This window comes from Aulostomus chinensis, chromosome 1 (assembly GCF_037954235.1).
Source record: "Aulostomus chinensis isolate RoL2024-O1b breed Wild chromosome 1, RoL_Achi_v1.0, whole genome shotgun sequence".
Classification (NCBI taxonomy): Eukaryota; Metazoa; Chordata; class Actinopteri; order Syngnathiformes; family Aulostomidae; genus Aulostomus; species Aulostomus chinensis.
Window position 1 is genome coordinate 10,074,238 of NC_141320.1, and position 12,740 is coordinate 10,086,977.

Sequence of the window (12,740 nt, forward strand, 5' to 3'; positions counted from 1 at the left end):
ACTACATGACTGTCAGCATCACTTTGAGGTTGTTCGAAACTTTTACTACATTACTTTAAGCATCACTGAGTTGATTAGCAACTGTCACTACATTACTTTTAGCATCATTTTGAGTTCATTAGCAATTCTTCCGACATCACTGTCGCAATATTTTGAGGTTCGTAGCAACTTTTACTACATTACTGTCGCATTATTTTGAGGTTCGTAGAAACTCTTACTACATGACTGTCAGCATCACTTTGAGGTTTTTCGAAACACTTACTACATTACTTCAAGCATCACTGAGTTGATTAGCAACTATCACTACATTACTTTTAGCATCATTTAAGTTCATTAGCAATTCGTCTGACATAACTGTCGCAATATTTTGAGGTTTGTCGCAACTTTTACTACATTGCTGTCGCATTATTTTGAGGTTCGTAGCAACTCTTAGTACATGACTTTCAGCATCACTTTGAGGTTATTCGAAACGTTCACTCCATTACTGTTAGCATCATTTTGAGTTCATTAGCAATCCTTACTAAATCACTGTCGCATCATTTTGAGATCTTTAGCAATTCTTCTGACATCACTGTCGCATTTTTTCAAGGTTCGTAGCAACTCTTACGACATGACTGTCACCATCACTTTGAGGTTATTCGAAACACTTACTACATTACTGTTAGCATCATTTGAAGTTCATAAGCAATTCTTCTGACATCACTGTCGCAATATTTTGAGGTTCGTAGCAACTTTTACTACATTACTGTCGCATTATATTGAGTTTCGTGGCAGCTCTTACTACATTATTGTTGCATTATTTTAAGGTTCGTAGCAACTCTTACGACATTACTGTCAGCATCACTGAGTTTCGTCGCAACTATCACTACATTACTGTTAGCATCATCTTGAGTTCATTCGCAATTCTTCCGACATCACTGTCGCAATATTTTGAGGTTCGTAGCAACTTTTATTACATTACTGTCCCATTATTTTGAGGTTCGTAGCAACTCTTAGTGCATGACTGTCAGCATCACTTTGAGGTTGTTCGAAACACTTACTACATTACTGTTAGCATCATGTTGAGTTCATTAGCAATTCTTACGACATCACTGTCCCATCAGTTTGAGATCATTACCAATTCTTCTGACATCAGTGTCGCATTATTTTGAGGTTCAAAGCATCTCTAACTACATTACTGTCAGCATCACTGAGTTTATTAGCATCTATCACTACGTTACTGTTCGCATCATTTTGAGTTGTTGAGCAATTCTCACGATATCACTGTAGCATTAAATTGAGTTCATTAGCAACTCTTACAAAATGACTGTCAGCATCACTTTGAGTTTGTTCTAAACACTTACTACATTACTGTCAGCATCACTTTAACTTTATTAGCAACTATCACTACATTACTATTAGCATCATTTTGAGGTTAGTAGCAACTCTTACTACATTACTGTAAGCATCACTGAGTTTATTAGCATCTATCACTACGTTACTGTTAGCATCATTTTGAGATCATTACCAATTCTTCTGACATCACTGTTGCATCATTTTGAGATTTTTAGCAATTCTTCTGACATCACTGTCGCATTATTTTGAGGTTCGTAGCAACTCTTACTACATGACTGTCGGCATCACTTTGATGTTGTTCGAAACACTTACTACATTACTGTAAGCATCACTGACTTGATTAGCAACTATCACTACATTTCTGTTAGCATCATTTTGAGTTCATGAGCAATTCTTCCGACATTACTGTCGCATTATTTTGAGGTTCGTAGCAACTCTTAGTACATGACTGTCAGCATCACTTTGAGGTTATTCGAAACTTTCACTCCATTACTGTTAGCATCATTTTGAGTTCATTAGCAATTCTTACTACATCACTGTCGCATCATTTTCAGATTATTAGCAATTCTTCTGACATCACTGTCACATTATTTTGAGGTTCGTCGCAACTCTTACTACATTATTGTTGCATTATTTTAAGGTTCGTAGCAACTCTTACTACATGACTGTCAGCATCACTTCGAGGTTATTCGAAACACTTACTACATTACTGTAAGCATCACTGAGTTGATTAGCAACTATCACTACATTACTTTTAGCATCATTTAAGTTCATTAGCAATTCGTCTGACATAACTGTCGCAATATTTTGAGGTTTGTCGCAACTTTTACTACATTGCTGTCGCATTATTTTGAGGTTATTCTAAACTTTCACTCCATTAATGTTAGCATCATTTTGAGTTCATTAGCAATTCTTACTAAATCACTGTAGCATCATTTTGAGATCATTAGCAATTCTTACTACATCACTGTCGCATCATTTTCAGATTATTAGCAATTCTTCTGACATCACTGTCACATTATTTTGAGGTTCGTCGCAACTCTTACTACATTATTGTTGCATTATTTTAAGGTTCGTAGCAACTCTTACTACATGACTGTCAGCATCACTTTGAGTTTATGAGCAACTATCACTACATTACTGTTAGCATCATTTTGAGTTGTTGAGCAATTCTCACGACATCACTGTAGCATTAAATTGAGTTCATTAGCAACTCTTACTAAATGACTGTCAGCATCACTTTGAGGTTGTTCGAAACTCTTACTACATTACTGTAAGCAACACTGAGTTTCTTAGCAACTATCACTACATTGCTGTTAGCATCATCTTGAGTTCATTAGCAATTCTTCCGACATCACTGTCGCAATATTTTGAGGTTCATAGCAACTTTTACGACATTACTGTCGCATTATTTTGAGGTTCGTAGCAACACTTACTACATGACTGTCAGCATCACTTTGAGGTTATTCGAAAGTTTCACTCCATTACTGTTAGCATAATTTTGAGTTCATTAGCAATTCTTACTACATCACTGTCGCATCATTTTGAGATCATTAGCAATTCTTCTGACATCACTGTCGCATTATTTTGATATTCGTAGCAACTCTTACTACATTACCGTCAGCATCACTTTGAGGTTATTCGAAACTTTCACTCCATTACTGTTAGCATCATTTTGAGTTCATTAGCAATTCTTACTACATCACTGTCGCATCATTTTCAGATCATTAGCAATTCTTCTGAAATCACTGTCACATTATTTTGAGGTTTGTAGCAACTCTTACTACATTATTGTTGCATTATTTTAAGGTTCCTAGCAATTCTTACTACATTACTGTCAGCATCACTTTGAGTTTATTAGCAACTATCACTACATTACTGTTAGCATCATTTTGAGTTCATGAGCAATTCTCACGACATCACTGTAGCATTGAATTGAGTTCATTACCGACTCTTACTAAATGACTGTCAGCATCACTTTGAGGTTGTTCGAAACACTTACTACATTACTGTAAGCATCACTGAGTTTCTTAGCAACTATCACTACATTACTGTTCGCATCATCTTGAGTTCATTCGCAATTCTTCCGACATTACTGTCGCATTATTTTGAGGTTCGTAGCAACTCTCAGTACATGACTGTCAGCATCACTTTGAGGTTGTTCGAAACACTTACTACATTACTGTTAGCATCATGTTGAGTTCATTTGCAATTCGTACGACATCACTGTCCCATCAGTTTTAGATCATTACCAATTCTTCTGACATCACTGTCGCATTATTTTGAGGTTCAAAGCAACTCTTACTACATTACTGTCGGCATCACTTTGATGTTGTTCGAAACACTTACTACATTACTGTAAGCATCACTGACTTGATTAGCAACTATCACTACATTTCTGTTAGCATCATTTTGAGTTGTTGAGCAATTCTTCCGACATCACTGTCGCAATATTTTGAGGTTCGTAGAAACTTTTACAACATTACTGTCGCATTATTTTGAGGTTCGTAGCAACACTTACTACATGACTGTCAGCATCACTTTGAGGTTATTCAAAAGTTTCACTCCATTACAGTTAGCATCATTTTGAGTTCTTTAGCACTTCTTACTTAATCACTGTCGCATCATTTTGAGATCTTTAGCAATTCTTCTGACATCACTGTCGCATCATTTTGAGGTTCGTAGCAACTCTTACTACATGACTGTCACCATCCCTTTGAGGTTATTCGAAACACTTACTACATTACTGTTAGCATCATTTTAAGTTCATTAGCAATTCTTCCGACATCACTGTCGCAATATTTTGAGGTTCGTAGCAACTCTTAGTACATGACTGTCAGCATCACTTTGAGGTTATTAGCAACTATCACTACATTACTGTTAGCATCATTTTGAGGTTAGAAGCAACTGTCACTACATGAGTGTCAGCATCACTTTGAGGTTGTTCGAAACACTTACTACAGTACTGTAAGCATCACTGAGTTAATTAGCAACTATCACCACATTACTGTTAGCATCATTTTGAGTTCATTAGCAATTCTTACTACATCACTTTCGCAATATTTTGAGGTTCGTAGCAACTTTTACTACATTACTGTCGCATTATTTTGAGGTTCGTAGCAACACTTAATACATGACTGTCAGCATCACTTTGAGGTTATTCGAAACTGTCACTCCATTACTGTTAGCATTATTTTGAGTTCATTAGCAATTCTTCCAACATCATTTTTGCAATATTTTGAGGTTCGTAGCAACTCTTACTACATTACTGTTGCATTATTTCAAGGTTCGTAGCAACTTTTACTACATTACTGTCGCATTATTTTGAGGTTCGTAGCAACACTTAATACATTACTGTCAGCATCACTTTGAGTTTATTAGCAACTATCACTACATTACTGTTAGCATCATTTTGAGTTTATTAGCAATTCTTACGACATCACTGTAGCATTAAATTGAGTTTAGTAGCAACTCTTACTCCTCCTGGAACCGTCACCTTACCGTGGTGGAGGAGTTTGAGTGCCCTAGTGACCCAAGGAGCAATGCTGTCGGGGGCATTTATCCCCTGGTAGGGTCACCCAAGGCAGACTGTTCCTAGGCGAAGGGCCAGACAAAGAACGGTTCAACAGACCCTTCATGGAAAATCCAGCAAATGCTACATGTACCCTGCCCGGAGGGGCACTGGGGCCCCGCCCTTGAGCCAGGCCCAGGGTGGCGGCTCGAAGGCGAGCGCCTGGTGTCCGGGCCTTGGTCCGCGGGGCCCGGCCAGGCCCAGCCCGAAGAGGAGACACAGGCACGTCCTCCCTTGGACTCACCACTCATCGGGGGAACCGGAGGGGTCCGGTGCAATGTGGTTTGGGTGGCAGTTTCAGGCGGGTGCCTCGGCTGTCTGAACCACAGACATGGAAGCTGGCTTTTGGGACATGGAACGTTACCTCTCTGGTGGGGAAGGAGCTGGAGCTGGTGGAAGAGGTTGAGTGTTACCGGCTAGATATAGTCGGCCTCACCTCGACACATAGCTCTGGGTCCGGAACCCGAGTCCTTGAGAGGGGTTGGACTTTCTCTTTTGCTGGAGTTGCTCCGGGTGAGAGGCAGAGGGCGGGGGTGGGCTTTTTGGTTGCCCCTCGACTCTCTGCCTGTACGTTGGGGTTTACCCCCGTGGACGAAAGGGTTGCTTCCCTGCGCCTTCGGGTCGGGGAACGGGTCCTGACTGTGGTCTGCGCATATGCGCCGAACACTAGTTCAGAGTACCCACCCTTTTTGGAGTCCTTGGGAAGGGTACTGGATGGTGCCCCGGCTGGGGACTCCATTGTCCTACTGGGAGACTTCAACGCTCACGTGGGCAACGACAGCGTGACCTGGAGAGGTGTGATTGGGAGGAACGGCAGGCTCGACCTGAACCCGAGTGGTGTTCAGTTATTGAACTTCTGTGCAAGTCGCAGTTTGGCCATAACGAACACCATGTTCGGGCATAAGGATGCCCACATTGCACATGGCACCAGGACACCCTAGGTCGCAGGTCTATGATCGATTTTATAGTCGTATCATTTGACCTGCGACCGCATGTTCTGGACACTCGGGTGAAGAGAGGAGCTGAGCTGTCAACTGATCACCACCTGGTGGTGAGTTGGATCAGATGGCAGGGGAAGATGCCGCGCAGACCTGGCAGGCCCAAACGAGTAGTGAGGGTTTGTTGGGAACGCCTGGCAGAAGAACCAGTCAGAACGATCTTTAACTCCCACCTCCGGCAGAGCTTTGATCACATCACGGGGGTAGTGGGGGACATTGAGTCCGAATGGGCCATGTTCCGCTCTGCCATTGTTGAGGCGGCTGCTGTGAGCTGTGGCCGCAACGCTGCTGGGGCCGGCCGCGGGGGTAATCCTCGAACACGCTGGTGGACACCAGAGGTGAGGGGAGCCGTCAGGCTGAAGAAGGAGGCTTACAGGGCATGGCTGGCCTGTGGGTCTCCAGAGGCAGCTGACCGCTACCGGCAGGCCAAACGGTGTGCAGCTGTGGCGGTCGCCAAAGCAAAAACGCGGGCGTGGGAAGAGTTCGGTGAGGCCATGGAGAACGACTATCGGTCGGCTCCAAAAAGGTTCTGGCAAACCGTCCGTCGCCTCAGGGGGGGAAGGCGGCAACTTGCCCACACTGTTTACAGTGGGGGTGGGAGGCTGCTGACGTCAACTGGGGAGATAATTGGGCGGTGGAAGGAATACTTTGAGGAACTCCTCAATCCCACCAGCACGTACTCCGTGGAGGAGACAGAGTCTGGGGAGTGCTTGGGGGGGGGTCGTCCAATCTCCGGGGCAGAAGTCGCCGAGGCAGTTAAACAACTCCGCGGTGGCAGAGCCCCGGGGGTGGATGAGGTTGTTCGAAACTCTTACTACATGACGGTCAGCATCACTTTGAGGTTATTCGAAACGTTCACTCCATTACTGTTAGCATCATTTTGAGTTCATTAGCAATTCTTCTGACATCACTGTCGCATTATTTGAGGTTCGTAGCAACTCTAACTACATGACTGTCAGCATCACTTTGAGGTTGTTCGAAACACGTACTGCATTACTGTAAGCATCACTGAGTTGATTAGCAACTTTAAGTACATCACTGTTAGCGTCATTTTGACTTCATTAGCAATTCTTACTACATCACTGTCGCATCATTTTGAGATCATTAGCAATTCTTCCGACATCACTGTCGCATTATTTTGAGGTTCGTAGCAACTCTTACTACATTACTGTTGCATTATTTAAAGGTTCGTAGCAACTCTTACTACATTACTGTTAGCATCACTTTGAGTTCATTCGCAACTATCACTACATTACGGTTAGCATCATTTTGAGATTATTCGCAATTCTAACGACATCACTGTAGCATTAAAATGAGGTTAGTAGCAACTCTTACTTCATGACTGTCAGCATCACTTTGAGGTTGTTCCAAACTCTTACTACATTACTGTAAGCATCACTGAGTTTATTAGCAACTATCACTACATTGCTGTTAGCATCATTTTCAGTTCATTAGCAATTCTTCCGACATCACTGTCGCAATATTTTGAGGTTCGTAGCAACTCTTACTACATTACTGTCAGCATCACTTTGAGTTTATTAGCAACTATCACTACATTACAGTTAGCATCATTTTGAGTTTATTCGCAATTCTAACGACATCACTGTAGCATTAAAATGAGGTTAGTAGCAACTCTTACTTCATGACTGTCAGCATCACTTTGAGGTTGTTCGAAACTCTTACTACATTACTGTAAGCATCACTGAGTTTATTAGCAACTATCACTACATTGCTGTTAGCATCATTTTCAGTTCATTAGCAATTCTTCCGACATCACTGTCGCAATATTTTGAGGTTCGTAGCAACACTTACTACATGACTGTCAGCATCACTTTGAGGTTATTTGAAACTTTCACTCCATTACTGTTAGCATAATTTTTGGTTCATTAGCAATTCTTACTACATCACTGTTGCATCATTTTTAGATCATTAGCAATTCTTCTGACATCACTGTCGCATTATTTTGAGGTTCGTAGCAACTCTTACTACATTACTGTTGCATTATTTAAAGGTTCGTAGCAACTCTTACTACATTACTGTCAGCATCACTTTGAGTTTATTAGCAACTATCACTCCATTACTGCTAGCATCATTTTGAGTTCATTAGCAATTCTGAGGACATCACCATCAATTTGAGATCTTTCGCAATTCTTCTGACATCACTGTCGCATTATTTTGAGGTTCGTAGCATCTCTTCCTACATGACTGTCAGCATGACTTTGAGTTTATTAGCAACTATCACTACATTACTGCTAGCATCATTTTGAGTTTATTAGCAATTCTTACGACATCACTGTAGCATTAAATTGAGGTTCGTACCAACTCTTGCTACATGACTGTCAGCATCACTTTGAGGTTGTTCGAAACTCTTACTACATTACTGTAAGCATCACTGAGTTTATTAGCAACTATCACTACATTACTGTGAGCATCATTTTGAGTTCATGAGCAATTCTTACTCCATCACTGTCGCATCAGTTTGAGATCATTAGCAATTCTTCTGAAATCACTGTCGCAATATTTTGAGGTTCATAGCAACTCTTACTACATGACTGTCGGCATCACTTTGAGGTCATTAGCAACTATCACTACATTACTCTTAGCATCATTTTGAGTTCATTAGCAATTCTTACTCCATCACTGTCGCATCATTTTGAGATCATTAGCAATGCTTCCAACATCACTGTTGCATTATTTTGAGGTTCGTAGCAACTCTTACGACATGACTGTCAGCATCACTTTGAGGTTATCCGAAACATTTACTATATTACTGAAAGCATCACTGAGTTTATTAGCAACTATCACTACATTACTCTTAGCATCATTTTGAGATCATTAGCAATTCTTCCGACATTACTTTCGCATTATTTTGCGTTCATTAGCAATTCCTACGACATCACTGTAGCATTATTTTGAGGGTAGTAGCAACTCTTACTACATGACTTTCAGCATCATTTGAAATTGTTCGAAACACGTACTACATTACTGTAAGCCTCACTGAGTTTATTAGCAACTATCACTACATTACTGTTAGCATCATTTTGTGTTCATTAGTGATTCTTACGACATCACTGTCACATCATTTTGAGATCATTAGCAATTCTTCCGACATCACTGTCGCATTATTTGGAGGTTCGTAGCAACTCTTACTACATTACTGTTGCATTGTTTTGAGGTTAGTAGCAACTCTTAGTACATGACTGTCAGCATCACTTTGAGGTTATTCGAAACTTTCACTAGATTACTGTTAGCATCACTGAGTTTATTAGCAACTATCACTACATTACTGTTAGCATCATTTTGAGTTCATTTGCAATTCTTCCGACATCACTGTAGCATTATTTTGTGGTTAGTAGCAACTCTTACTACACGACTGTCAGCATCACTTTGAGTTTATTAGCAACTATCACTACATTACTGTTAGCATAATTTTGAGTTCATTAGCAATTCTTATGACATCACTGTCGCATCATTTTGAGATCATTAGCAATTTTTACAACATCATTGTAGCATTATTTTGAGGTTATTAGCAACTCTTCCTCCATTACTGTTAGCATCATTTTGAGTTCATTAGCAATTCTTCCGACATCACTGTAGCATTATTTTGAGGTTTTGAGGTACCTTTGTTTGTAACCGATCTGCTGACCAGCGAGACGCCACCACGCACGGCTGTCGGCTCCGTGAAGGAGGGAGAGGAAGCGGAAAGGACGGAGAAGGGTCGGACCAGGTCTACTTCTAGGTGACCACTCACTATCGTCTGCCACACTGCCCCTCATGGTGGGGAGTGTAGCGCTATCCTGCCACAGTCCATTTGTTTCATTCTTTTGCTCTTGCACTTTAATTAAAATGGACTTGACTTGAGAATGTTTTGTTTCAAAATATAGATGAATTCCCAGATTTATAGGTAGCATGAGTATGAAGTTGCACTTGCACCCGGTGGGAAAATGTCCTCTGCATTTGACTCTAACTATGTAGGAGCAGTGGTAGCAGTGTCAGCCTGGGGGCTTGGTCAAGATCAATGACAGGAGTAGCAGACAGGTAATATCCATAGCATGCATGTTGTTTTAGAGGAGTAAGGGTACACTGTTGGTCTCTCACCTGATGCGCTGTCATCAGCACAAATGATCTGTTCCTAAACATCAAAATCTACCATCCCCCCTGATTGTTTTTTACAACTGGAGTACTGGTTAACACTTTAGAAAGCCTTCATTCAGAGCTGTGAAGAACCTTGAACCTGATATCCCAGACATCAAAGTGGGCCACTAACTGGCCAGATGAAGCTATGCTAGGCTGCTGTATTCTGAAGAGCTAAAGTAGCAGCTTCTGAGAGGGATGCTAACCTGGATGTGTTCATCTCCTGCTTGAATATCAGCCCCCAACTTGGAGCTCTGACAGCCTCCAGCTTGTTGTTCCTGTTTCTGCTTCAGTCAACAGGGAACTCCAACCTGCAGCAGAATCTTCAACAACAATGGAATAGAAAAGTGAGGAAGAAAAACTAGAATAAACTTACAAAGCTGAGAAATGTTCATGAAGAAGAAAGGCACACGTTATGATTGAGGCCAGAAACTAAAACTCCACACCAAATGTACTTTGACTTGTAGGATAATGAACTTGAATGTGTTGAAACAGCAGATCAATGAATCCACTACCACACAACAAGATGATGACCCCCTACCACAAGATGGCGTCACAGATCCTGACGGTCTGTGCAGGAAACATCGAGCAAAACATTACAACAAAGCTCCTGTTGTTCCCTCCAGGAAAAACTGTGGCTCTGATGAGAAGAAGGATCCCAGCCTCTTCTGAGGATCCATGGCCGCACCATTGGGTAGAAGGACGATGGGGTCGGCACCAGGAGGAACCCTGGTGTCTCCGATGCAGGGAAGATGGAGCAGTGAAGAGGCCACATTGTGGCATCCTAAAGAGGACATTTGGTGGAGCCTGAGACAGCAAACATCACGCCCCCTTCATCAGAAGAACCACAGCACCAGAAGAAAGAATCCTGGCAGTGACGACAGGGAGGATCAGGGTGACCTCCTCACCACCACCTTTGAACCTTCAAGTGAACTTTAAAAAGCTTTAGAGTGGAGAAGGATTTGAAAACATTTTATTGTTTTTTCCTTTCATTCTCATTTGTGTGATTGTCTGATTTATTAGAAATAAACACTGTCTGCTGGGTTTACATCGACTGTGATTCTCTTTTTGCATGCAAGTTGAAAGTTCTGCCAATAAAAACCACAAGTATTTGAAGACCAAAGGAAGAACCCCCAAAGTCAGGACCCTGAGATCAAAGTGAGAGCTCTGATCTCAGAGGTCTGGGATATTTCCCATCCCATGGCCCTTCAAATAAGAGCCCTGTGTCACTGTCTCAAAGTTTTCAACCGTATTTGTTTGTTAAATTAAAACCAGACGACCACTGTGGTCCTTTTTACACGGTAAGTAAAGCACAGATGCCCTGGTGGACCTGTTGGCACCCTGGACTTTGAATCCAGTGACCTGAGTCCAAGTCTCCGTTCCAGCAGGTTTCCTGCAGCCTTCAGCAGAGCTGCCATGTTTCTCTGTAGAGAACTAAGTGATGCTCTCAGCAGGTTGAGGGCACCACCAACAAGTGAGGGATGAACCTCTGACTTCCTTCTTGTCAAACAGGAAACTCCTAATACCTCATTTGAGTAAAGTACCTCATATTCCTGACATCCAAGTTGTAGTGAAGTGGAGGAAGAAGGGAGGAGATCTCCAACAGGATCCTTCTTCCCTCTGTCCTCCTTGATCTCATGGATCACCACAGTCAAGGGGAGACCCAAGCTCCTGGATGGATCTGGCACTCAGGAACTGCTGAGTTTTCCAGTGGACTTTGTTCCATCCATGGTTCAGGAGCAGGACTCCTCCTGGTTAACCTGGTATCTTTCCACCCAACTGTGGGTTTTTGGAGAATTTTTCATGTCATGTCAAGAAATCAGGCTGGTGGGTTTTTCAATGAGAGAAATTCTGGTAACTTAATTAAGTGGCATGTTTGTTGAAGCAGTAATTAACTGATAAATTAAGGAAGGCCTGGCCAGTCTTTGCTCCCAGGTCATACGATGGAGTTAGAAAGTCCTGAATAAATCTGGAGTTCCATGATTTCCTTGTGGTTCTTGTTCCTTTTGCCAATGTAGTCTGGAACAAGAGCAAGATGAACCTCCAAATATCAACAGGTTGATTGCAGGTGATGTCAAGTTGTATTTTGAGGAACCTCCTCCTTGTGTTTGGTTCCATGGTGGAATGGTGAGCCCTCTGGACTCTGGATCCAGTGATCCCAGTTCAAGTCTTGGTGGGACCTTCCTGTCTGGAAGGTGTCCCATGTAACAAACTGATCAAGAGATGCAATGTGGTTCTAATGTTCTGGTTCATTTCTTGTCCTTTAGAAAAATGAAATTCATTTCTTACTGCCATGAACTCAGACTGTGTGTTTAATGTTAACAATAAATGCAACAACTAAGGAGCCAGTAGCTCCTGTGGAAAAAATTCTACTTTGTCAGTGAATTAATTCAGTCTGCAACTGTCAGTTTCTGTCAGGATGGCCGAGCGGTCTAAGGCGCTGCGTTCAGGTCGCAGTCTCTCCTGGAGGCGTGGGTTCAAATCCCACTTCTGACAAAGGACATTTTCTCCACATTCCTATGCATCCACAGTGGTAAATTCCAAACCCAGTTGAAGCTGCTCTCCACTGATGGGAGTGAGTGGTTGAACTGGCAGCAGAGGAGGCAAAGGAGCTTCCCTGTGACGGTCCAACATCGCCTGGTTTCCTCCAACATGGAGCAGCCACCAAACTCGAACTTCAATGTTGGATCAAAGTCTACTGA

General features: G+C 42.1%; 1 non-coding gene across 1 annotated transcript; it reads left to right on the forward strand.

Annotated features, from left to right (window-relative positions):
* Window positions 1-12,451: 12,451 nt before the first annotated feature.
* Window positions 12,452-12,534, forward strand: trnal-cag (transfer RNA leucine (anticodon CAG)). Its single transcript has one exon. It is a non-coding gene; the product is annotated as a tRNA-Leu (tRNA).
* The last annotated feature ends 206 nt before the right edge of the window (window positions 12,535-12,740 follow it).